At 34.1% G+C, this 27164-nt stretch overlaps 1 long non-coding RNA gene across 1 annotated transcript in view; it reads left to right on the forward strand.

Moving 5' to 3' along the window:
* LOC137227615 (uncharacterized) overlaps window positions 1-17057 on the forward strand; it is a 415363-nt gene extending 398306 nt beyond the window's left edge. Inside the window, exon 5 of the long non-coding RNA XR_010944938.1 lies at window positions 17007-17057. This is a non-coding gene — a long non-coding RNA (uncharacterized lncRNA). The remainder of the gene's footprint in view (window positions 1-17006) is intronic.
* The last annotated feature ends 10107 nt before the right edge of the window (window positions 17058-27164 follow it).

The following is a 27164-nucleotide window of genomic DNA, read 5'->3' on the forward strand; positions in this document are numbered from 1 at the left end:
TGGGAAGAAGACAGTGAGGGGCACTCAGTGGTTCCTTTGGCTCCATATTTGGACATGGAAGTTAGAGATGGACATGGGACTGCCCAAGGGTCTGCTGCACCTGTAAAAGTGTCGTACTACTCAAAGATAGTTTATAATGGACCATTGCTGGAGCCATGTTGAGACAAAGCTTCTCCTTTGCAGAGAGCTAATCACAGAAAGCAGGAAATAGGGTAAAGCTCAACATGTCTCCCAGAAATTTATGAACATTGTCGTCTGAAGCCACTAGGAGGAGACATAAACAAAGCAAGCCAAAATGAAAATGTAGATTCTTTCTTATCAAAGATGAACAGATTATAAATGAAGTTACCTGCCTATTTCATTGTTCTTCTTAGCCTCAATCTCTCAGTCTCAGAATAAGAATCTTCAAAACAGAGAGGAAGACTATCTAAGAATCAGACCATAATAACCTTCTTCTTCCTGTGCAAGGTGCTGGGGTAGGGGAAGAAATAAGAGTGGCAAATGCCACTCCAGCTACTATAAGAAGTTCCACTCCGACTACTGTAAGAAACAACTCTGGGTGTGTCTTACATAGGATTTAATTAGCAATAAGATTGGCTTTTTAAATAACTGTTTTTAACATTTAATATGAGAGAGTGATCAATAACCTATGGGATCTTCCTGAAATATTCTTGTTGATCAGGAAATAGAAACCTAATGACCATAGTTGAAAGTAATGATTAGAGAAAAAGATAATAGCTTCTAACAGGCTCCTTATGTCATACCTCTGTAAACCACATATATAGGTATAAATATAATAGATATAGATATAAATTTCTGCCATCTTGAGTAATAACACTTTTTCCTAATAATTCCTTCTTGTTTTCTTCCTTTTTATAATGTAAATGTAAGAGTAAACATCAAAATTATGTCCCTTAGGCCCTCAAAGGATATCTGTGTTGATAGCAACTTGAGTGTTCTCCTGAATTATTAATATAAAATGTACATTTAATGATAAATGCCCCCCCTCTGAATTTATACAAATTCTGGTTGACCCCAGGAAAAAAGTTTTTCCTAGTTAAGAGAAAATATTTATTTCAGATAATCTACCTTAATGGGAAGAAGGAATCAGTGAATCAATACATAACAATGAAGAGTTTACTACAGAGTCTTTAAGAGTATATCAGGTGATTCTCTATGTGTCTAAGATATGTAACTTAAAAAAAAAGAAAAGCATGCATAGATTTTAGATAATTTTTAACTGTCAACGCATACCCCATGGTGTCAGCTTGATGTCAGCTCTCAATTAGAAACACATAGTCATTTGGTTTCTTTCTTTTAATTTGAAGTATAGTTGATTTACAATGTTGTGTTAGTTTCTGGTGTACAGCAAAATGATTCAGTTATATATATACATATAATATATATATACACATATATAATATATAATATGACATATTAATTTTATATATGTTGAAGAGACTTCATTTACTTTTTAAAAAAGTACACAGCACATCAGTCTATCTTTTTCTCTTGTTTTTTGTTGCTTGACTTTGAGATATTTTACCCCTAAGTATTGAGAAACAAACTGGGGGTTGTCTTTTTGTTTATGGTTTCCTTTGCTGTGCAAGACAACTCTCAGAATGGGATAAAATATTTGCAAACAAAGCAACGGACAAAGGATTAATCTCCAAAATATACAAACAACTCATGCAGCTCAATATCAAAAAAACAAACAACCCAATCGAAAAATGGGTGGAAGACCTAAACAGACATTTCACTAAAGAAGACATACAGATGGCTAAGAGACACATGAAGAGATGCTCAACATCACTAATTATTAGAGAAATGCAAATCAAAACTACAATGAGGTATCACCTCACACTGGTCAGAATAGCCATCATCAAAAAATCTACAAACAATACATGCTGAAGAGGGTGCAGAGAAAAGGGAACCCTCTTGCACTGTTGGTGGGAATGTAAATTGATACAGCCACTGTGGAGAACAGTATGGAGGTTCCTTAAAAAACTAAAAATAGAACTACCATATGACCCAGCAATCCCACTACTGGGCATATACCCTGAGAAAACTATAATTCAAAAAGTCATATTCACCCCATTGTTCGTTGTAGCACTATTTACAATAGCCAGGACATGGAAACAATGTAAATGTCCATCAACAGATGAATGGATAAAGAAGATGTGGTACATATATATAATGGAATATTAGTCATAAAAAGAAATGAAATTGGGTCATTTGTAGAGATGTGGATGGACCCTAGAGTCTGTCATAAAGAGTGAAGTAAGTCAGAAAGAGAAAAACAAATATCGTATATTAACCCATGTATGTGGAATCTAGAAAAAGGGTACAGAAGAACCTATTTGCAGGACAGGAATAGAAACGCAGACGTAGAGAACGGACATGTGGACAAGCGGGGGAAGAGGAGGGTGGGATGAATTGGGAGATTAGGTTTGACATAAATTTACTACCATGTGTAAAATAGATAGCTAGTGGGAACCTGCTATATAGCACGGTGTGCTCTGTGATGACCTAGAAGTGTGGGATGGGTGGGGGGAAGGAAGTCCAAAAGGGAGGGGATATATGTATTCACATAGCTGATTCATTTTGCTGTACAGCAGAAACTAACACAACATTGTAAAGCAATTATACTCCAATAAAAAAATAAAATACAAAAAAAAAATAACTGGGGGGATGTACCTTGATCAACCAGTGTTCAATACAGCTACAGACAGAGCTTTCAAATTACACTATGCTGCAAAATGACACCAAAGAGCAAAGCATTGGCACTGCAAGAGGTTAGGGAGATCTTCCTCTTGGTAAGCCTGAGACCAACGAGTATGCAACATGCTCAACATGCTCAACATGCTCTGGAAATATCAGGGGGCCTCTAGATGCCCAGATAACTCTTTTGTGGTTAAAGCCAACTAACTGGATGTTTCAAAATTATGAACAGCAGTTGAGATCGCACTTCAAATAGCACAGAATTGGAAAAGTAACTAAATCATTAACAGCTTATTCAAACATAGTTTGTTGGGTGTAGTCAGGTAAGCATTTTTTCCCCCAGATCAGTTTCAGTGATTGCATTGTAATAATGGTTTTATTCAAGAACTACAGATGACCCTTCCTAAGGTATAAATTTTCATGCCAGGTTTTCAACTGGTAGCAGTTCTGCTCACAAATTGACTGAGATTATTGCCAAGTCTGGCTAAAAAGAAGCATTATGTAGCAATGATGTTATCAGTTTCTGCTTTCCCTGATTCTGTTCAGAAATAGCTACTTAAACTTGTACAATATGCCACACTGGCCAAACTGTTCATGAGCCATTTCTAATTATGCTCAAGAGATTTTTGTTGTTTTCCCCTATCCCCTCCACTGGTGGTTTTGAAAATTAGTGAACATTCCTCATTCATCCATTTGCTTGTTCAACTAATGTCAGTTGAGCTTCTATGGGATTAAAAGCACTCAAGCAGTTTATTGGTTATGGTCCAGTTGAAACAAACTACACAGTGATTTGAACAGAGAAAGTTTAATTTAAAGAACTGTTAACATTAATACGGGATTGGAGTAATAATTAATTGACTAGTAAGAAGTAAAGAGAGATCTAGAGAACGTGGGAACAGCAGATATAAAGAGCATCCGCTACACTAGGGCTTAAAGGATGCCTGAGGAAGAGCTCTCTACCCCAGGCTGAGATCTAGACAGTGATGGTGAAGGCATAACCATGACTCACTGAAAGGCAGAGACATCACCGTGGTGCCACACCAGTGGAAACTGATGCAAAGTCACACTCTATATTGCTACAGAAACAGCTAAAATGGATATATTTTACCAGAGGCACCGAGAGAATTGCTGGTGAAAGATGATAGTAGATGCTGCTGCATGCCATGTGTCAAAGGAGCCAGCAAGCCACTGTCCAAATTGCAGGAGGCTGGCAATGGAAAATCTCCCACACAGTAGGAGTCTTGTACTGGTTTTTCAGTCTATCTCATTCTTGTAAACTTCCTCATATTTTTCTAAAGCATCTTATGCCACACATTATTTTGCAGCATTCCTATGTTTTGGTATGAGCCCATGAAAGAGATTGTCATGCAAGACACTGGGCAATTATAAATCTTCAAGACAAATTCCTTTTTTCTTCACCAGCTGCAATGCCCAGTAGTGATTAAACAAAGATATGAGTGAAGTTCTTGGGTAGGAACCTTAAGTATGGGATATACAACCGTCTATTTTTATATGGAATGGCTTCAAAGGCTACTTCTGAGGTTCTCAGTATATCATATAGGTACAATATGTGTAAGAATATGCAAAATAGCCACCTGCCTAATTTGTTAATTAATACAATGGCCCAAAGTACTTTGGCTAGAACACTTGCCAAAATAGAATTATGTTCTGTACTCTCTGGTACACTGCATTTGGAATAATGAATCTTACTGTTATTTTTATTTCCGAATACATTGGAGATTTGTGAAATTAAAGCTCTTTATTTTCATATTTTCTTTTATCAAACTATTTTTAAATTTTATTTATTTATTTATTTTTGGCTGCGTTGGGTCTTCATTGCTGTGTGCAGGCTTTCTCTAGTTGCGGGGAGTGGGGGCTACTCTTCGTTGCAGTGTGTGGGCTTCTCATTGCGGTGGCTTCTCTTGTTGCAGAGCATGAGCTCTAGGCACGCGGGCTTCAGTAGTTGTGGCTCGCGGGCTCTAGAGCACAGGCTCAGTAGTTGTGGCTCACAGGTTTAGTTGCTCCGTGGCATGTGGGGTCTTCCCAGACCACTGCTCGAACCCGTGTCCCTTCCAAGAGCAGGCAGATTCTTAACCACTGAGCCACTGGGGAAGCCCCTTAAAGCTCTTTTAAAAACATAACAATTTTCCAGTAAAACTTTTAAATAGAATATCCCATCCTTCCATGATGGGAGCTAATACATCATGGGAGCTCTCTTAGTTTTTATATGGTAGAGACTTCTGATTGCAGTGTGATAGTATTCCAGGTTCACTAGAGAAAATTTCCATAACACAGGAACATGACAATAAATGGTTAGTAACTCTATATTAGTTTCCTATTACTGCTGTAACAAATTGCCACAGATTTGATGGCTTAAAAAATGTATTAGCTTACAGTTCTAGAAGTCAAAAAACTGGTATTGTTTTATGGGACTAAAATCAAGATGTTGGCATAGCCACACTGATGCAACTGTTGTTGAAAAGTGTGTTGTTTAATTTTCACATATTTGTGAATTTTCCAATTTTTCTTTTTTCTTTTTTTTTTTTAACTGATGTCTAGTTTAATTCCATTATGGTCAAAAAAGATACTTGGTATTATTTCAAATTTGCTAAGACTTGTTTTTTAACCTGACATATGATCTATCAGAGAATGTTCCATGTGTACTTGAAGAAGAATGTATTCTGCTGCTGTTGGGTAGAATGTTCTGTGTATGTCTGTTAGGTCTATTTGGACTATAGTGTCATTTAAGTCCTCTGTTTCCTTATTGATTTTCTATCTGGACGTGCTGTCCTTGTTGGAAGTAGGGCAATAGTCTCCTACTGTACTATTACTGCTGTGTATTCCTCCCTTCAGAGCTATGAATATTTGTTTTATATATTTAGATACTCGGATGTGGGTGATGTATATATTTATGCAATGAATTGGCCCTTTTATCATTATATAATGACCTTCTTTGTCTTTTGTGACAATTTTTGACTTAAAGTCTATTTTGTCTCAGTATAGTCACTCTTGCCCACTATCAGATCTATATTTGCAAATATTTTCTCTCTTTCTGTGGGTTTTCTTCTTACTTTCTTTCAGCACTTTTTTTTTTTTCATGTAGTACAGTTTACCTATTTTGGCTTTTGTTACTTATACCTTTACTTTCATATCTAAAAAATAACTTCCTAACCCAAGATTACATAGATTTACTCAAACATTCTCTTCTAAGAGTTTAATAGTTTTAGCTCATATATTTAGATCTATGGATTCATTTTGAGGTTTTTTAAAAATATGGTGTGAGGTAGGGGTGCAAATTCATCCATTTGAATGTGGATATCTAGCAGTTCAAATAGACGATGCTTCCCCCAACTAAATTGTCTTGACAGCTTTGCTGAGAATCAATTGATCATAAATATTATCCTATTCCATTTATCTTTATATCTATGCTCATGCAAGTGCTACATGGTTTTGATTACTATAGTGTCATAGTAAGTTTTGAAATTCACAGGTGTGAGCCTTCCAACTTTGTTCTTTTTCATGATTGTTTTGGTCATTAGGTTTTTCATGTCCATATAAATTTTAGAATCAGTTCTTAAATTTCTACAAAAAAGTCAGATGAGAGTTTTAATTGAGAGTGTATTGAATCAGGTAACCAATTTGGGGAATATTGCCATCTCAATAATGTTAAATTTTCTCATCTATGAACTTGAAATGCCTTCTGTTTATTTATATCTTTATTTTCAACAAATTCTTATAGTTTTAAGTATAAATATTATACTTTTATTAATCACATCCCTACATATGTTTGATATTTATATGAATGGGATTGTTTTTTAAATGTTTTTATTGTTCACTGCTAGTGTAGCAAATGATTTTTGTATATTGCTCTTAGATCCTTTATCCTTGCTTAATTTATTTGTTAGTTGTAGTAGATTTTTAGTGGATATCCTGGGATATTCTATGTACAAGATCATGTCATCTGTGAATAAGCATAGTTTTACTTCTTTCTTCCCAACCTGAATTTTAAAATTTTTTTCTTGCATAATTTTCCTTGCTAAAAGCTCTGGTACAGCCTTGAATAAAAGTAGTCAGAGTAGATATCCTTGTCTTGCTTTCAGTCTTGGCTGGGAGGAAACAGTTGGTTTTTCACCATTAAATATGATGTTATTTGTAGGATATTTTTTGTTGGTGGTGATGCTCTTTATCAGTTGAGGAAATTCTCTTCTAGTCCTAGTGTATTAAGTGTTTTTATCATGAATTGGTGTTGTAATTTGTATGATGCTCTTTCTATGAGTAGCAGGTGTTTTCCCCCCTTTATTCTATTGATATGATGAATTACATTAACTGATTTTAGAATGTTAAAAAAATCTTGCCATCTTGAGATAACACCTAATTAGTCCTAATGTATAATCCTTTTTAACATTGCTGGTTTGGGGTTGCTAGTATTTTGTTGAGAAATTTTATGTCTATATTCATAGCAGTTGTTATTATATAGTTTACTTTTCCTGTGATATCTTTGTCTGGGTTTAGTATAAGGGTAATACTGACTTTATAGAATGAGTCTGGAAGTGTTCTTGCCTCCCTTATTTTCTGGAAGAGTTAGTGAAAAGTTAGTATTAATTCTTCTTTTAGTGCTTTGTGAAATTCACCAGAGATGTCCTCATATTTCACCAATATGTATGACACTATTTAATTTTAAGAAACTTATTATCAGTTTATGAGTGGATGTTAAGTTTTATTAAATTCTTATTCTACGTCTTGATATAATCACTTATTTTTCCTTCTTTATTCTGTAATGTGTATTATTTAACTGAAGAAATTTTTTGAATGTTAATACTATAATCATGGCAAAACTATTCTTTTACACAATATATTATTATTTTATATATGAGTGGACTCAACTTGCTAATATTATATTAAGGACGTTTGTATCTACAGTTATGAGGAAATTGATTTGTATTTTTCTTATTTGTCAGGTTCGGGAGTCAGGGTTATGCTGCTATCATACAACAAACTGTACGCTCCTCATTTTTAGAAAGGTTTTTGTGTGGGATCTGTATAGTTTCTTCCTTAAATGTGTTACAAAACACTCTAGGAAGGAATTTTCATTACGAAAAGGTTTTGATTATGATTTCAGTTTCTTTCATGGATAAGGCACTATTTGAATTTTTTTATTTCTTCTTTCGTTTTTTTGTCTTTCAAAAATTGTCCATTTCATTTAACAAATTTATTGGTATATATTACACTTCCCTTTTGATTTTTAACTCTTTGTAAGGTAATATCTTTAAGCATCTTTTAAAACAGAAAAATCTAATTACAAATGCTGTAAAGCTGACCTTTAGTCACAATGAGTGAATGCTATTATGAATGAAAGTAACTTTCTACTTGCTCAGGTCAAAGCCCTTTTATTGTTCTTTGTGATGAACATTGCAATTAGGCATGAAGGTGACCACTAAAAGGATTGAAATTTATCTGTAGATTAATAAATTTTAGCCATTTTTCCCCCCAAAATAAAGAGGCTTTTGGGAGAGGGAACCATATATGCATGTAGATAAAAGAGAATGGAATGTTGCTTTAGACTCAAAAATTAAAATATTTATCACCAGGTGATTTGATTTTTCCTTTAGGATATTTCAGGTAGGGGATAATCGTTTTTGTAGCATCCTTTAACAGCAGCAGAAGTAAACAACTTTGCACAATCTGTTTGGGTCCCTAGGAGAGTTGTTGTGTTATTATTAGCACTACCAAGGGAAACAAATTTTATGCTGGTGCATAAGTTGGCAACCTGAATCATCAGCTCCATTTTACAAAGTTACATTACAAGGGACAAGTTATATAATAAAACACTGAGCATGTCTCTGTGAATAATTGGCTTCTTTTACAAAGTTCCAAATGATAAATAAATACATTTAAGCACCATCAGCAATAAATTATGTTTACAAAATTAAACTCTAATAGACATAATATATTACATGGTTTCCAAAACACTCAATTTTTGTCCTGTCTTATCACCTCATATAAACAGGTTTGACACTTTAGTCAAATGTCTTATTCAGGCTTTTTTCCTCTTTCTTCTTCCTCCTCTTCTTTTTCTTTCTCTCTCTCTCTCTCTTTTTTTTTTTTTTTTTTCTCTTTTTTTCCAGATAGGCCAAATTGACTGACATAGAGTGAGGACTAGTTTACTTAGTTTCCTAATCTCTCCTTACTATCCATTTTCTGAAATGACTAACAACTTCTTTTCTCTTCAAACATCCAATACACTGCCTTCTCCTAGTTTTTCTTTTATATGACCCTCTGTTCTTCCTCAGCCTCCTTTCCTAACTCCTTACCCTACAGAAACTCTCTCTGTATGGTTTAGTGCACAAGAGGCCTTGGCTACAGACATTTTCCACTCTAATTATTCTTATTCCTTAGATGATCTAAGTGTATAGATTTAAATCTCATATATGCACAGATATGTCCAAATTAATGTTTTACCCTGAACTCTCTCATGAAATGCCTATTATAGCTCTACTTTGAAGTCTCATGGGCATCTCAAACTCACAATGTCAAACTTAAGTATTTATTAATTCCCTTTTCAAATTTGCTCATGGCTCAGTTTTTTCACATCTTTGCCAGAGCACAAACATTAACCCAGTTTATTGCGGGTAGAAGACTTGCAGTTATCCTTCTCTAAATTCTTTCTCCACATCCTAGGACTAACCCATTAGCCAATCCTGAAACTCTGCTTTCAAAGTAGGCAGTGAAACTAATGACCATGTACCACCTCCATCTTCTTTAGGCTGTCCAAATTAATATTGTAGTAATCATTTAACTTGTTATTCTGTTTCTGTTCTTTCAGTTTTTTGAATATTTGATAAAAGATAGTGTTGTGTGTTTATGTGTATGACATAGGAGTTTTGAAAATAAAAATACAATAAACCCATCATCAAATTACTATTATATCTATTGTGTAAAACTCACCTTACTTTTCCTTCAGAGGTGATCATTATTGTAGAAACTTTGTTCACTCTCCCACCAAAAAACAATTTAGAAAGCTGATGAAATATATGGAACACTGGTTTTTGAACACTGGATAGCAGTCCATGCAGAACTGTGAACTCTGAGAGAAAGATGACAATTGAGATGAGCTTAGTGACTGCCCTGCTTTTATTCTCTTATAAACACATTCTGGACTACAATGCAAGGATGAGAATTCCAGTATGGTGGTGCTGTTGAGATGAGGAAACAGATCAGAGCTGAAGTTGGCTGAGGGGGCTGGATGTTGTCAAACAATGTTTCCCCAAACAGGAAGCTATACAGGAAAGTGCACCAGAAATCTGCATAGCAATTCCTTTTAGTATTTACAGAATAATAAACAAACAATGGATGCATAGCTCCATGATACATGGCAAAAAATTAACCCTTTAATAAAGCTACTTGAGGGCTTCCCTGGTGGCGCAGCGGTTGAGAGTCCGCCTGCTGATTCAGGGGACACGGGTTCGTGCCCCGGTCCAGGAAGATCCCACATGCCGCGGAGCGGCTGGGCCCATGAGCCATGGCCGCTGAGCCTCCGCGTCCGGAGCCTGTGCTCCGCAACGGGAAAGGGCACAACAGCGAGAGGCCCACGCACTGCAAAAAAAATAAATAAATAAAAAATAAAAAAAATTAAAGCTACTTGAGTTCTATGCCTTCCCTAGCTTTAATCTAGGGATAGTTTAGCTCTGCTACTAAGGTGTGATCTGTGTGTGTGCTCTCCCTATTGAATGCCTCAGGAGATCAGTAAGAATTTCCACTCCTAACTAACTTTGGCTGTCTAGAGCTTATAATATCTCCATGCCCTGTTTGAGCTCTAGAAATTTTTTAGTTTACATCTCCCACATTGATATTTTTGGTTAATGATTTTGTGTCATTATTATATTTTCTTCTAAATATTAAAAAATTATGCCTTCCATATTCACTTATACCCATCTTAAGCTGTATGATAAAATATAGAGATTAAAATTCATTTTATTTCTTTATGGATAACCAATTTACCCTGCAAATTTATTGAATAGTCCATCCCTTCCTCCCAATCTACAATGGATTCTCTGTCACATCAAATTTACATATATGAAAAGGTCTGGTTTAGACTGCTTAATGTTTAATGCTCTGTGCCAATACCACCTTCCCTTAGTTACCAGAACTTTATAATATCATTATATCCTATAAAGAGTTCCTCTACCAGAAACTTGCTCATTTTGAATGATTATATAATTCTGTTTTGTTTTCTTCCTACTCTTGATCCTTATATACATATGAGTCAACTTGTTAGCTCCATGAAATATCACAATGTGATTTTGATTCATATTATATTGTGTCTATGGATCAGTTTGGGGAGACTGCATATATTTATAATAAATAGGGAATATCACTCAATGCATTTAATTCTTTTTAATGTATTTAGAATTTTAATTTTTCTTTCCTAAACATCTTTCTCACCTATTGTTTGATAACAAAATATGCTTTCTGCTCCTTTTTACCAAAACTGTTTTATAAAATGTATTTCTTATTTCATTGTGTCAGCTTACATTTATCTTTTTCCTTTCTTCTTTCAATGTGTTCTCTATATGTAGATACATTTGAGATCCAGATAAGCAGCTCTCCCATTTTAGTTAACTAAGAATATTTTTATTTTACTCTCATTTGTAATATTTATTTTATTTTCTGAGTTCAGCATTCTAGGTTGACAGCTAGATATTAGTTCACTTCATTTAAATTATATTTTTGTTGTTGAAAATTCTGTTATTTCTTTTTGTCCAGTGTGATTAGGTAACCTGCTTTTGTTATTGTTGTTGTTCTGCCTGTTTTTAAGACCTTTTTCTTTCTTCGACATTTGATAATATGCATATGAATTTATATTCATTTATCCTGCTAGAAATTTTTACAAATAATTTATTTGGATTTATATCTTTCATAAGTTCTAATCATTATTTCTTTATTATGTTTTCTTCATTTTTGGTCTTCTCTACATCTAAACTTCAATCGATAGTTGTTATAACATTTAATTAATCCTCCATCTCAATCACTATTACATGTTTTCTATCTGTGTTTCACATATATTTTCCAGGTCACTAATTTTTCATCAGCTGTATAGTCTTTGCCAGGTTTTGCTTTGTTATAGTACTTGTTATCCATTTTAATAGTATACATCAATGTGTATATATATGTATACATGAACATAGATGCATACTTATACATGTATATGTATTATATGCTTATATGCATATATGTATGTGTATATATATGTATATAAAACATATAACATGCTCTGACTATATCATTTGGATCAAAGTTACATGAAGATATTATATTCTTTGCTGTAAGTTCTGCAGCACATATCACCACTCGATAAGTACTTCTTGATGACTTAATATATATGCACTTCTCTTTTCATATTTTGTTTTAATTAAACAATATATGTATACTCAACTAAATATAGTTTTATTAACTGATATAACCCCAAAATTATAACCCCAAAATTATAACCCAATAGGCTATTGGGTTTTTCTAAATAAAATTATATATAAAATTTACAAATATCAGATATCCTGATAGTGCTTAACTATAGAGGTTCTATCCCTAGATCACACAAATGCTCCATTTTGTAGTCAAATGGGTAAATGAATGAATACATGAATGGAACCAGCCATTTGAATTCTATGATGAGGGAGGGGCAATTACCAGAGACTAGGCCACGTTGATTGATTGGAAAAATATCCAAATACAAATGTTTTGGGGAATAAAAACTAAAATAGTATTGTGATTGGATTATAATGTTGGCAGTTATATCAATTACTAAAACTTTGCATAATTCAGTGTTTTTATTTAATTAAAAATTATAAAACATGATGAAAATATAAGTATATATACTGATCTCATGTTGGTTGCAGAGTTATATAGAGGAGTTCTAATATAATGCCTACTCAGGAAAAAGAAATAGGAGAAAGGAAAATAGCCATTTTATTAGGGAGGCAGTCCTATTAAATGAATACATGCCCAGGAGTGTTCATGTGAGAGAAGTCAAGTTATTCCTCAATGGTTATTATTTTAAGCTTCTTCCATAGGTTGAACATCTTTAATATTTAAAATGTAGTACTATAAAATTGTTTACATATACATTTTATATATTTGGAATATACATTTATTTGGACATATCACAGAGACGTTTACACAAAAGTAACTACAGTGTGTTTTATTAGTGACCAAAGAATTTTCAAGAGTGATTTTGACTATCCCTTATTAACCAACCTGGAATGTTAACCATTTGTATATCTTATCTTTTTGCTGTAGCAATGTTTCATAGCAAACAAACAGCATGGGAAATAAGTGGCTTAAAGGCAAAACCACTTATTTTGTGTCCATGGGTATATGAATCAGCTGCATCTCTGCTTGACTCTGCTAGGCTGTCCCGGGTTCAGTAAGATTCACCTCCAAGATGCAGGTTGGCTCTAAATGTGTGTTTAGATCCAAGCTGAAAGGGCATACCCTATCTGGGATATGAAATTCTCACACCTGTGGACAGGGGCACAAGAGAGAACTAACCAATCCATGCAAGCACAGATAAAGCCTCTCTTTGGATATGCTCATGTGTCATACCCTTTAACATTGTTTTGGCCAGAGGGAATCACATAGTCAAATGCAACACTCACAGGGTGGGAAAATAAAATACTCCCCTAGAAGTGGGTAAGAAAGATTAATATTTTCTGAATAACAAAGTATACCATATTATGTAAGTACAACTCCAAAGTTGGCTAAATTTTCCTTATGAAAAAGTACCTACAATGTTCAGTTTGTGCTTTACATAAAAAAGAATTAGGAAATATTATATTTCAGAAACATTTGTTTCTGTTTTCCCCAAACTTAGGCTCTTTTGATTTCAGTATTTTAATAAGATTTTGAACAGCTTTTTATAATTTCTTTGCATTGCTTTAGTTTGTGACAAAGAATATTAAACAAGTTTGTTAGAGATTTCAACATATACCATGAGTTGGTCTACTAATTAGCTTTATAGAAACAGAAGTGATGAAGTCCCACAGAAGTGTTATTTATGGAGAATCTAAATTTCTTCCAAGTGAACTTGTTTACTATTAACTGTCCTTTGCAAAAAAAAAAAAGTTGCTATAGCTATATTTAATGAGAAGCATAAATCACACCTAATGGACCATGATTCAGATTCCCACCAATTTATGATGCTAAAATATGGACATAGGAATCTATCTTTCTATGACTAGTTCAATTTGTGTTGAAATATTTATGGATGGGGAGAATAGCTTTAATTTTTTTAAAAAACTGCAGCAATGGAACATTGCATGTCTTTGTTTTATTTGGTTTATAAATATTGAAGTCATAAATATTGTTGATTAAAACTAGGAAATGAAAATACAAAGGCAGGCAAGCATGTCAACCTAGAAAACCTGTCTAAACAACAGCAACAACAACAAAAAAAACAATTTTGGGGACAAGGAAGACGAGGAGAGAAAAAGAAGTATGTGAATTAATGTTTTATTAATGGTATCAGTCCCCTATTTCAGAAGCTTGTGACACTGGGTCATTGGGTCGTATACTGAAGGCTAGACCAAGTTGTTCCCAGATTGTTAGATTTTGATGCTTGCAGTCTTGAGATCTAAAATGTGAATGTCTTCAGTTTAGCAGAAGAGTACATTTTAAAATTTAAGATGAGAACATAGTTTATGCATTTCAATATTCTCCTAAATTTAGACTTTTCCTAACACCATAACAATTAGAGGAATGACTAGCTTTTTCAATACTTCACCCAAAGCTAAGGTATATGATGAGGGGCATTTCCTACTTCTTCATTCTCCTCCTTTATTCCTTACATGGCTGTGATAATTAATCTCCTACTGATAGTTACTTAGTGTTTTTCTAGCCTTTTTTTTCTTATCGTATAGGTCGTACATGCCTACCTATTTTACATATGTATTTCAGCAATGATTGTGAAAGTGTCGATTGAGTACTGAAAGCCAGATTCTTTCCTCTAGTCACTTATATTTAGAGTAACTCGTTTGTAAATAAATAGGCAATATAAAATCTGTGGGGGGCTTCTCAAGGATACCTTATTTTCTGATAAGTGACAGGTGTGAAGAGAGTGTGCATTGCTTCTGTCCCTTTCTCCTTCTTTCTTCCTGGAATAGACTTGGTTTCTGATGAGTTTGACATATTGAAACCATGATGAAACAAGTACAGGGAGAAAAACACAAGATGCTTTAAGGATGTCAGGGAAGAATAAGAGAGTCCCCAAACGGGTTAGATTGTTGAACTTCTTTGCCAACATCAAACACTGTCTATGTCCAATTATATGTGGAAAACAAAAGACTCTATTTTTAAAGGCATGATTTATCAAGTTTTCAGTTCTTTGTGTCAGAAGCACCTATACACAGTATAGAATATTTATGTAGAATAAATGTTATATAGAATTTCAATTATAAACAATATCAAATTTTCCTTTAAAAATTATTCAAATTTACACTCTACAAACAGCAAATAAGAATGCATGTTATCCTACATCTCTATGATATTGTTACTAGTTTATGTATTCCCTAACATTCATTAAGTGCTTAATAAATGTGCCCAGCATTGTACTAATTGTAAGAACAGGAAAATAATAAGGCTTCTGCCTTCCATGTTTCCAGTTATGTTTTTAGGTCAATTTTATTTGTTTCCTTCATTAATCCTGCAAAGTTCTTTATATTTTGTGTTTGTTCTATGGTTTAGATCAAGGGACAATATAAGAAGTTTAGAGAATAGATTCTAGAATCAGTATGCTTGGGATAGGAATCTTGTCACCTCTATAGCTATGTGATGATGGCCCATTTAACTTCCCTGAGACTCAGTTTCACCTGTAACTTGAGGATAATAAGAATACCTATTGTAAGACTTATGAGTTATACTCAGCACCTAGAACAGATACTGTCTAACATCACCAAATATTATACGATATTCAATTTATTTTATAATTAGTTTATATGTATAAATGTTACAAATTTTGGCATATTAATTTGCATATCATTGTCTTTTAAAATTTTGTACTGCTTACAATAGCTTAACTGTAATGTTTGTAGATTAATCATATTATCTGAAAATGATGTTTTATATTTCTTTCTGATATTTATACTATTATCTTTGTTATCTAATGGAGTTAATTAGAATTCCCAGAACAATATTTATTATAATTATTATGTTAGAAGGCTTTCTATTTGAAATATAAAATTGCTGTTTCCTAACTATGATATTTTTATCCACCTTGGCATCTATATCTATTTTCTATCTCTCTCATGATTTTGCGGTAATGTTTTTGCATAGTTTTCATACCTTTAACAATTTGTTCATTATATCAAATTAATTCCTTATTTAATTTGTAATTAAATTTATTCTTTGAATTATTGATTCAAATCAAATTATTTATTGTATTGAAGAAGTCTTTGAAAAAAGGTGTACCTAGTCCTTCTAAATGCGTAGTAATAGTGTGTGGGCCATATTCTTCCCTCTGACCTCTGTTTAATAAGGCCTATGTATTGGTACCAGGTGAGTAGAACATCCCTCTATATCATCTATTGCCATTAATAGCACTGCATAACCAAGACTTTTCTCTTGATCCAGTAAGCTAGGCTGAACTTATTCAGATGGTAGTCACAGTGTTCTAAGAGAGAAGGCTGAAGCTCTGTTTCAAGGGGCTGGGAAATAGATACCTTTTCATGGGAGGAACTACACATGAAGGTACATGGATACAAAGATTATTTTCTACAAATTATCTATTACACTCTCTCTCACTCCTGAGGAGTCATAGTAAATCTCATTTTGCAATGAGGTTTTTTGTTTTGTTTTTCTTATTTCCTCATATATAACCTAAAGTATTTGAATCACATAATTACCAAATAATTAGATGAAATTGACAATAATTTGGCAGGTTTTCATTTAAACACTACTACTTGTTTGATATGTAAATGTTGGTGTGTGTTTTGCCATGTTTGAAACTCATTACTACATTACTAGTTCTTGGGCAGTTCAACACCTGAATGCCTATGTCACTTTACTTGGATTGTGTAGCAGCTAAATACCTTGCCTCCCTCCTGGTATATGTAAGACTGTAAAGACTGTACCCAGCTGGGTCCCAAAAGGAGGCCAATAAAATTCACATTTGGTTGTTCCATATAATGTAGGAACACTTTTTCTTTTCTAAGCAACTGGATAGTAACCATATATTAGAATTTTTAAGAGAAACAGAACATATATATACATAAAACATACCTTTTTTCTATTGTAAGGAATTGTCTCAAGTGGTTATGGAGGCTGAAAAGCTGAGATGTCCCAAGATAAAGACCCAGAAGAACTGATGGCGTAAGTAAGTTCCAGTCTAAGTCCAAAGTACGTGTCAACAGCGTAAGTTCCAATATGAGTCTGAGTCAAAAGGCAGGAGAAGACCAATGTCCCACCTCAAAGACAATTAGGAAGAGAAAGTAAACTCTCCCTTACTCAGCTTTTTATTCTACTCAAGTCTCCAATGATTAGATGAGGCCTGTCCACATTGGGGAGGGCAATCTGTTGTGCTCTGTCTACTGACTCCAATGTTAATTTATCCAGAAATACCTTCACAGATACATCCAGAATAATTTTTAACCAAATATCTGGATACCCTGTGGCACAGTCAAGTTGACACATAAAATTAACTATCACAAACCATTATTTTTTGATTACACATAGATAGTAGACATAACTGTTCCTATCTCTGCATTATTAAATCCTTCCTGGGATATCAAGAAACCATATTTTCCAACAATTACTTTTGACTACCCTTGTTCCCTCACCTCTCCCCACTACACTGGGCTGCACTCTCCCTTCCTCTCTACTAGGTGTTTGGAAGATGATTAGCAGCAGTAAAATTGGTTTAGATTTTATTCATATTCCAAGAAATTGAATTTGTGTCTCTTTAAGGCATATGCATTTAAAGAAAAAATAACCTATTTTATCTGCACCTTTGATACTAAAAATAAATATAATCAATCATTCTTAATCACAAAAATACTTTTATCTTTAGTGTACCCACTTACTTAGGAATTTGAACTGAAAAATTTCCTAAAGATTTTCAAGAATTAAGAGTAGATATGAAGAGTAATACCTAGGAACAAACTATAAGTGACTACCCACAAACAGAAATGGCTGATTATAAAAATCACAGAACAAAAAGAGTTATGAATTATATAGTCCTGAACTAGGTGTGTATGTGTAAGCACATGCAGAAAGGGGAGTTCATACACCAAAACTCCAAAACAAAATTAGAAACATGGAAGAAAAATATATATTAGAAAACAAACAAAAGCCTTTCTTGGTAGTAAGAGGAATCACTTAATTAGAGTCATTAAAAGAAGGAATTCCCTTAATACAGAATTCAAGATCTCTTTTATCATTTTTCTCTCACTTTAAATACCATTGGGATGAAAAAGGAAAAAAAAGCAAATAAAAATATTGGTGTCTAATTTTACTTGAAAACTTGTGTTCAGGTCAGGTAGTTACCAGTGCATTGTTTTCAATAAAATTGAAGATGACTTAATCTAGTTATCCATGGAGATATTGTTACAACAAATTCTGATGATAAATTACCTTGTGAGTTGTTTTGTTTGTTTTTTGGCATGTAAATCAGAAGAAGATTGAAGTATTCAGTGACTTTGCTATAGAAAAATTATTTCCATGTAATTTTTTTTTTTTTTTTTGGCTGCACAGCTTGTGGGATCTTAGTTCCCTGACCAGGGATTGAACCTGTGCCCCTGCAGTGGACTCACAGAGTCTTAACCACTGGACCACCAGGGAAGTCCCTCCATGTAATTATTTTTATGAAAATGTTTTTCAGTGATTACTCATTGTAGCATTCAGAAATTATCATCCAAATACATAAACTGATGAAAATAATACAAAACATCCATTTCATTAAGTTGGGCATTCCAATAAACATACACTTTATATATTTGCAAATTATCTAAATGTGTTCTATTTATAATGTGTTGATCAATTGCTTGCTATTTATAAAGATGACTAAAGTCAGAAAAATTTTAAAAAATTAGACTTAAGAGCACAATATAAGTACAGAAGATGTTAATGCATATGCATGTTTTTGTTGTAGAGAAATAAGAGGACATAGTCAGACTTTAAGAAATATACATCACACTAAAACAAAACTTGCATTGTAAAAGTAGAAATATCAATCCAAAGAGGAAAGGAAGGTAGTCTTACATTGGTCTAAGTAAATGATTTGCAAACTCCAGTTTAGCCATAATCTTGCTCTTCAAGTAGTATATAATAGAAGACTTGGGGTGGGGGGGGGGAGATTAAGTGTGGCTGTGCTAATTGAAAGGGAATGGGACAAATATCTAATATCCAGGAGAATTCCTGAGACTGTAAATCACGTATTATATTTGATGATATCTATATACCTTTCCAAGTATGACTATTTTATCAAACGTAATTAAAATACTGTCTTTAAATGGTGGCATTCACACATTTTGTCTTCAAAGTATTTATAATTCAGTTTTATAAAGTTGTATTTCTGTACTGATTATAATTTCTGTACTGATTATTAAAATTTTATAAGTATTTTCATCTATAAACAAACAGTTTAAATAATGTAGAAGTGTAACATATGAAATAGAGTCACGATCCCATGCTGATCTTCATATTTATTTTCTCCTCAGGAATTCATACTGTTACAGTTTTGCATATATCTTTCTCTATTTTAATATTATAAATGTATAATGTGTATAAATATTTTAAAAGTTTTAAATGTATACTTTATATAAAGGTAAAGCAAAATGCCTCTCTTTCAAAATATAGGGTAATGTGAAACAATGTTCTGGGGGGACAAGATGGTGGAGCAGAAGGACCTCGAACTCTCCTCCTCCCACGAGAACACCAAAATCACAACTAACTAACTAACTAACTGCTGAACAACCATTGATTAAAAGACTGAAATCTACCAAAAAAGATATTCTACATCCAAAGACAAAGAAGAAACCACAATGAGACAGTAGGATGGGTGCGCTTGTGAAATTATCAGACTCCATACCCCTGGGTGACCAACCCACAAACAGGAGAATAATTATATCACAGAAGTTCTCCATTGGGAGTGAGAGCTCTGAGCCCCATATCAGGCTCCCTAGCCTGGGGATCTGGCATCAAGAGGAGGAGCCCCCCAGAGCATCTGGCTTTGAAGGCCAGCAGAACTTGATCACAGGAGCTCCACAGGACTGGGGGAAACAGAGACTCCACTCTTGGAGAGTACACACAAGGTCTCCTATGTACCAGGACTCAGGACAAAAGCAGTCACAACAAAGGATGATAGGGCAGACCTACCTGCTTGTCTTGGAGTGTCTCCAGGGCAGGCAGGGGGTTGTGTAGCTGTCTGGGGACATAAAAGCTGGTGGTGAACATATACAGGAGTATTCATCTGAAGGCTGACATCTTGCTTGGGTCATTATCACCAAGACCTGGCCCCACCCAATAGCCTGTAGGCTCCAGTGCTAGGATACCTCAGGCCAAACAACAAATGGTCTGAAGACAGCCCCACCCATCATCAGACATGCTACCTAAAAACTTCCTGAACCCACAGTCACCTCTAGACATGCCCCTAGACATGGCCCTGGCTCACCAGAGGGGCCAGGACCCAGCTCTACTCACCAGTGGACAGGCAATGGCCCCTCCCACTAGGAAGCCTGCACAAGATTCTAGAACAGCCTCATCCACCAGGGGGAAGACACCAGAAGCAAAGAAAGCTAAAATCCCACAGCCTGTGGAACTGAGTCAGAACCTACCCTAGGGCCAGCTGGTCCCTGGCCCTTAGGTGATGAGAGGAGAGTATAGTGCTGGGACACATAGGATATCCCTACAGAGGGCCACTTCTCCAAGGTCGAGAAGTATAACTAACCTTCCATGTACATAAAAATACAAATAGAAATTTAGACAAAATGAAACAGCAGAGGAATATGTTCCAGATGAAGGAATAAGATAAAACACCAGAAGAACTAAGTGACATGGAGATAGGCAGTCTACCCAAGAGTTTAGAGTAATGATTGAAAGATGATCCAAGAACTTGGGAAAATAATGGATGAACAGAACAAAAAGTTAAAAGAAGTTTTTAATAAAGTGTTAGGAAATATAAAGAACAACCAAACAGAGTTGAAAAATACACTAACTGAAATGAAATTAAGGGGCTTTTGGGACAATGTCAAACACACCAACATTCACATTATAGGGGTCCCAGAAGGAGAAGAGAGAGAGAAAGGGCCTGAGAAAATGTTTTAAGAGATAATAGCTGAAAACTTCCCTTAACATGGGAAAGGAAACAGCCAAGTCCAGGAAGAGCAGAAAATCCCATACAGGATTAACCCAAGGAGAAACATGCCAAGACACATAGTAATCAAATTGAAAAAAAATAAAGATAAAAAGAAAATATTAAAAAACAATGAAGGAAAAGCAACAAATAACAAACATACAAGGGAACCCCCGTAAAGTTATCAGCTAATTTTTCAGCAGAAACTCTACAGGCCAGAGGGAGTGGCATGATATATTTAAAGTGATGAAAAGAAAAAACCTACAGACAAGAATACGCTAACCAGCAAGGTTCTTGTTCAGATTTGAAGGAAAAATCAAAAGCTTTACAGACAAGCAAAAGCTAAAAGAATTTAGCACCACTAAACCAGCTTTACAACAAATGCTAAAGGGACTTCTCTGGGTGGAAAATAAAAAGCTACAAATGAAACAAGAAAATTATGAAATGGGAAAGCTCACTGTTAAAGGTAAACATATAGTAAAGGAAGGGAGGCAGCCACACACAAATGTATCTAAAGCAGTAATCATGAGAGGAGGAGGGTACAAACGCAGGGTAACTGGAATGCATTTGAAATTAAGAGATCAGCAACTCAAAATAACCATGTATATATATAGACTGCTATATCAAAACATCATGGTAACTGCAAACCAAAAATCTGTACGAGACATACACACAAAAAAGTAAAAGGGATCCAAACACAACAGTAATAAAAGTCAAAAAATCACACAAAAAAAGAACAAACAATGAAAGGAAGAAAAAAGACCTAAAAAAAACAAATCCAAAACAATTGACAAAGTTGCAGTAAAAAATTACATATCTATAATTACCTTATGTGTAAACAGATTAAATGCTCCAACCAAAAGACATAGACTGGCTGAATGGATACAGAAACAAGACCTGTATATATGCTGTCTACAAGAGATCCACAACAGATCTAGAGACACATACAAACTGAACTGAGGGGATGGATAAAAGTTATTCCATGCAAATGAACATCAAAAGAAAGCTTGAGTAGCAATACTTATATCAGACAAAATAGACTATAAATAATGTTAAGAGAGAAAGAAGGACATTGCATAATGATCAATGGATCAATCCAAGAATATATAAAAGTTGTAATATATATGTACCCAATATAGGAGCACCTCAATATATAAGGCAAATACTAACAGCCATAAAGGGAGAAATTGACAGTAACACAATAATAGTGGGGGACTTTAGCACCCTACTTACATCAATGGACAGATTATTCAGACAGAAAATCAATAAGTAAACACAGGCCTTAAATGACAATAAGACCAGATGGACATAATTGATATTTATAGAGCAGTCCACCTGAAAGCAGCAGAATACACATTCTTTTCAAGTGCACATGGAACATTCTCCAGGATAGATCACATGCTGGGCCACAAAGCAAGCCTCCGTAAATTTAAGAAAATTAAATCATATAAAACATCTTTTCTGACCACAATGTTATGAGATTAGAAATCAACTACAAGAAACAAATGGCAAAAAACACAAACATATGGAGGCTAAACAATATGCTACTAAACAACCAATGGATCACTGACAAAATCAAAGAGGAAATCAAAAATACCTAGAGACAAATGGAAATGAAAATATGATGATCTAAAACCTATGTGATGCAGAAAAGAAGCTCTAAGAGAGAAGTTTATAATGATATACGATTACCTCAGGAAACCAGAAAAATCTCAAACAACCTAACATTATACCTAAAAAAAGAACAAACAAAGCCAAAAATTAGTAGAAGGAAAGAAATCATAAAGATGAGAGCAGAAATAAATGAAATAGAGACTAAAAAACAATAGAAAAGATTAAAAAACAAAACTAAAAGCTTTCTTCAAAAAGATAAAGTGAATAAAATTGATAAACTTTTAGCCAGGCTTATCAAGAAAAAAAAGGGAGAGGGCCCAAATCAATAACATTAAAGATGAAAAAGGAGAAGTTACAACCAACACCATAGAAATACAAAGGATCATAAGAGAGTACAAAAAGCAACTATACACCAGTAAAATGGACAACCTAGAAGAAATAGACAAATTCTTAGGAAGGTACAGTCTCCCAAGACTGAACCAGGGTGAAATAGAAAAAATGAACAGACTAATTACAAGTACTGAAATTGAATCTGTGATTTTAAAAGTCCCAACAGGGCTTCCCTGGTGGCGCAGTGGTTGAGAGTCTGCCTGCCGATGCAGGGGACATGGGTTTGTGCCCCGGTCTGGGAAAATCCCACGTGCCACGGAGTGGCTGGGCCCGTGAGCCATGGCCACTGAGCCTGCACGTCCGGAGCCTGTGCTCCACAACGGGAGAGGCCACAACAGTGAGAGGCCCGCGTACCACAAACAAAGAAACAAACAAAAAAAAGTCCCAACAAACAAAAATTCAGGACCAAATGGCTTAACAGAATTCTATCAAACATTTAGAGAAAAGTTAACACCTATCCTTTTGAAACTATTCCAAAAGTTTGCAGAGGTAGGAACACTCCCAAACTCATTCTATGAGACAGCCATCACCCTGATGCCAAAACTAGAAAAAGATACCACAAAAAAAGAAAATTACAGGCCAATATCACTTATGAACATAGATGTAGAAATCCTCAATAAAACACTAGCAAACCAAATCCAAGAATACATTAAAAGAATCATACACCATGATCAACTGAGATTTACCTCAGGGATGCAAGGATTTTTATATATCCACAAATCATTCAGTGTGATACACCACATTAACAAATTGAAGAATAAAAATGATATAATCATCTCAGTTGATGCAGAAAAATCTTTTGATAAAATTCAACATCCATTCATGATAAAAACTCTCCAGAAAGTGGGCATAGAGGGAACCTACCTCAACACAATAAAGGCCATGTATGACAAACCCACAGCTAACATTACACTCAATGGTGGAAAGCTGAAAGCATTTCCCCTAGGATCAGGAACAAGACAAGGATGTCCACTCTTGCCACTTTTATTCAACATAGTATTGGCATTCCTAGCCATGGCAATCAGAGAAGAAACATAAATAAAAGGAATAGAATTGGAAATGGAGAAGTAAAACCGTTACTGTCTGTAGGTGACATGATACTGTACATAGAAAATCCTAAAGATGCTACCAGAAAATGACTAGAGGTCGCCAATGAGTCTGGTAAAGTTGCAGGCCACAAAATTAGTATACAGAAATCTGTTGGATTTCTATACACTACCAACAAACTATCAGAAAGAGAAATTAAGGAAACATTTCCATTTATCATTGCATCAAAAAGAGTAAAATACCTAGGAATAAACCTACCTAAGGAGGCAAAAGACCTGGACTCAGAAAACTATGAGACACTGATGAAAGAAATTGCTGTTGACACAAACAGGTGGAAAGATATACTAGATTCTTAGATTGGAAGATTGAGTATTGTTAAAATGACCACACTACCCAAGGCAATCTACATACTCATTGCAATTCCTATCAAGTTACTAACAGCATTTTAAACAGAATAAAATTGTTTTAACTTGTATGGAAAAACAAAAGACCCCATACAGCCAAAATAATCTTGAAAAAGAAAAATGGAGCTGGATGAATCAGGCTATATGGCTTCAAGCTATACTACAAAGCTACAGTAATTAAAACAGTATGGTACTGGCACAAAAACAGAACTATAGATCAATGGAACAGGATAGAAAGGCCAGAAATAAACCCATGCACCTATGGTCAATTAATCTATGACAAAGGAGGCAAGTCTATACAATTGAGAAAAGACAGTCTCTTCAAAAAGTGATGCTAGGAAAACTGCAAAGCTACGTGTAAAAGAATGAAATTAGAACATTCTCTAACACCAGACACAAAAATAAACTCAAAATAGATTAAAGACCTAAATATAAAACCAGATACTATAAAAGTCTTAGAGGAAAACATAGGCAGAACACTCTTTGACATAAATAGTAGCAATATTTTTTGTATCTGTCTCATAGAGTAATGGAAATAAAAACGAAAATAAATGTGACCTAATTAAACTTAAAAGCGTTTGCACAGCAAAGGAAATCATAAACAAAATAGAAAGACAACTTACAGAATGGGAGAAAATATTTGCAAATGATGCAACTGATGAGGGATTAAACTCCAAAATATACCAAAAGCTCATGCAGCTCAATGTCAAAAAAACCCAAAAATCCTAATCAAAAAATGGGCAGAAAGTCTAAATAGACATTTCTTCAAAGAAGAGATACAGATGGCCAAAAGGCACATTAAGAGGCTCAACACTGCTAATTATTAGAGAAATGCAAATCATTACTAAAGTGAGGTAATTTACATCAAAAATTCTGCAAATAATCAATGTTGGAGAGGGTGTGGAGAAAAGGGAACCCTCCTACACTGTAGGTGAGAATGTAAATTGGTAAAGCCACTATGGAGTTTCTTTAAAAAAATAAAAATAGAGCTACTATATGATCCTGCAATCCCCATCCTGAGCACATACCTGGAGAAAACCATAATTTGAAAAGATACATGCACTCCAGTGTTTATAGTAGCACTTTTTACAATAGCGAAGACATGGAAACAATCTATGTGTCTATCGACAGATGAATGGATAAAGAACATGTGGGATGTGTACACAGCGGAATATTACTCAGCCAGAAAAAGAATGAAATAATGCTATTTGCAGCCACATGGATGGACCTAGAGATGATCATACTAAATGTGGTAAGGTAGACAGAGAAAGATAAATATCATATGATATCACTTATATGTGGAATCTCAAAAAAAGATACAAATGAACTATTTACAAAACAGAAACAGAATCAGACATAGAAAACAAACTTATGGTTAGCAAAGTTGAAAGGCGGGGGGGGGGGTAAATTAGGAATTTGGAATTTAAATATACACACTGCTATATATACAATAGATGACCAACAAGGACCTACTGTATAGCACAGGGAACTATATTCAATATCTTGTAATAACCCATAATGGAAGAGAATATAAAAAAATAATATATATGCTTATATATATATGTATAGCAATCACTTTGCTGTACATCTGAAACTAACACAACATTGTAAAAGACTCTATTTCAATAAAAAAAAGAAATTTAGAAAATAATGTTCTGGGCTTACAAGAGAAACAGAAGACTTAGCGTCAGTAATAAAGAAAGCATTGAATACCAGAATCCTGAGCATGTAAGCTAATGCTGCAGCAACTCTGAGGATGTGAGAGGAGGGAGTTAATCCAAAATTTTTAAAACACATGCAAGGATAGGAGATGAATACATTATCATCAGAAGGCAAAAAGTTGAAACTGAGACTCTTACACAAATACAGCTGCTGTATAGAAAACTCCATATTTCTATTTCATCTGTACACACTAAGTCTAGTCCAAAGTCCCATAGTTTTCCATTTTTAAGCAAATTTGTAGAGGTCCCAAGAGTAGACAACATTTTTATCATAGTTGGTTAATCATGTTAACTAAATGGATATATATATCACATATAGTATATTTACTAAATATATATATTTTATATAATGGAATATATATGTTATACATACATAATCCATTATATAAAACCAAAATTTCTTCAAGAAGAAATAAGAAATTTGAATGGTCATATATTTAAATAAAGTAAATCATTATTAAAGTCCTTGTGTCAGAAATCTCAATATCTTCAAAGTCAACTCTTTAAAAGATTAAACAAAAATATCAATCTTATAATTATCTCTTACAGAAGTGAAAAACAAGTATATATTTCCCAAATTGTATTTTGAGACCAGAATTGCAATGGTAGTAAAAGTTCTTTTCATAAGACAAAGAAATTATAGCCCAATCTCCCTCATATATTTAGCAAAATAATTGAATTAGTAAAGAATAGAAAACATTTTTATTTATAGGTGATATGATTATATGTATAGAAAATTCAAGCAAATTTATTGAAAAAAATTAGGATTAGCAAATTTAACATTGTTACTAAAGGAAATATATTGACAAAACAATAATTGTAATTTGAGACTGCCAATAAAAATTAAACAAATGATAAATGATGTCAATAACCTCAAATATCTATGGATCAGATTAAGATGTCAGAGTAAGAGGACATGGAGCTTACCTC

The sequence above is a fragment of the Pseudorca crassidens genome, chromosome 1 (genome assembly GCF_039906515.1).
Source record: "Pseudorca crassidens isolate mPseCra1 chromosome 1, mPseCra1.hap1, whole genome shotgun sequence".
Classification (NCBI taxonomy): Eukaryota; Metazoa; Chordata; class Mammalia; order Artiodactyla; family Delphinidae; genus Pseudorca; species Pseudorca crassidens.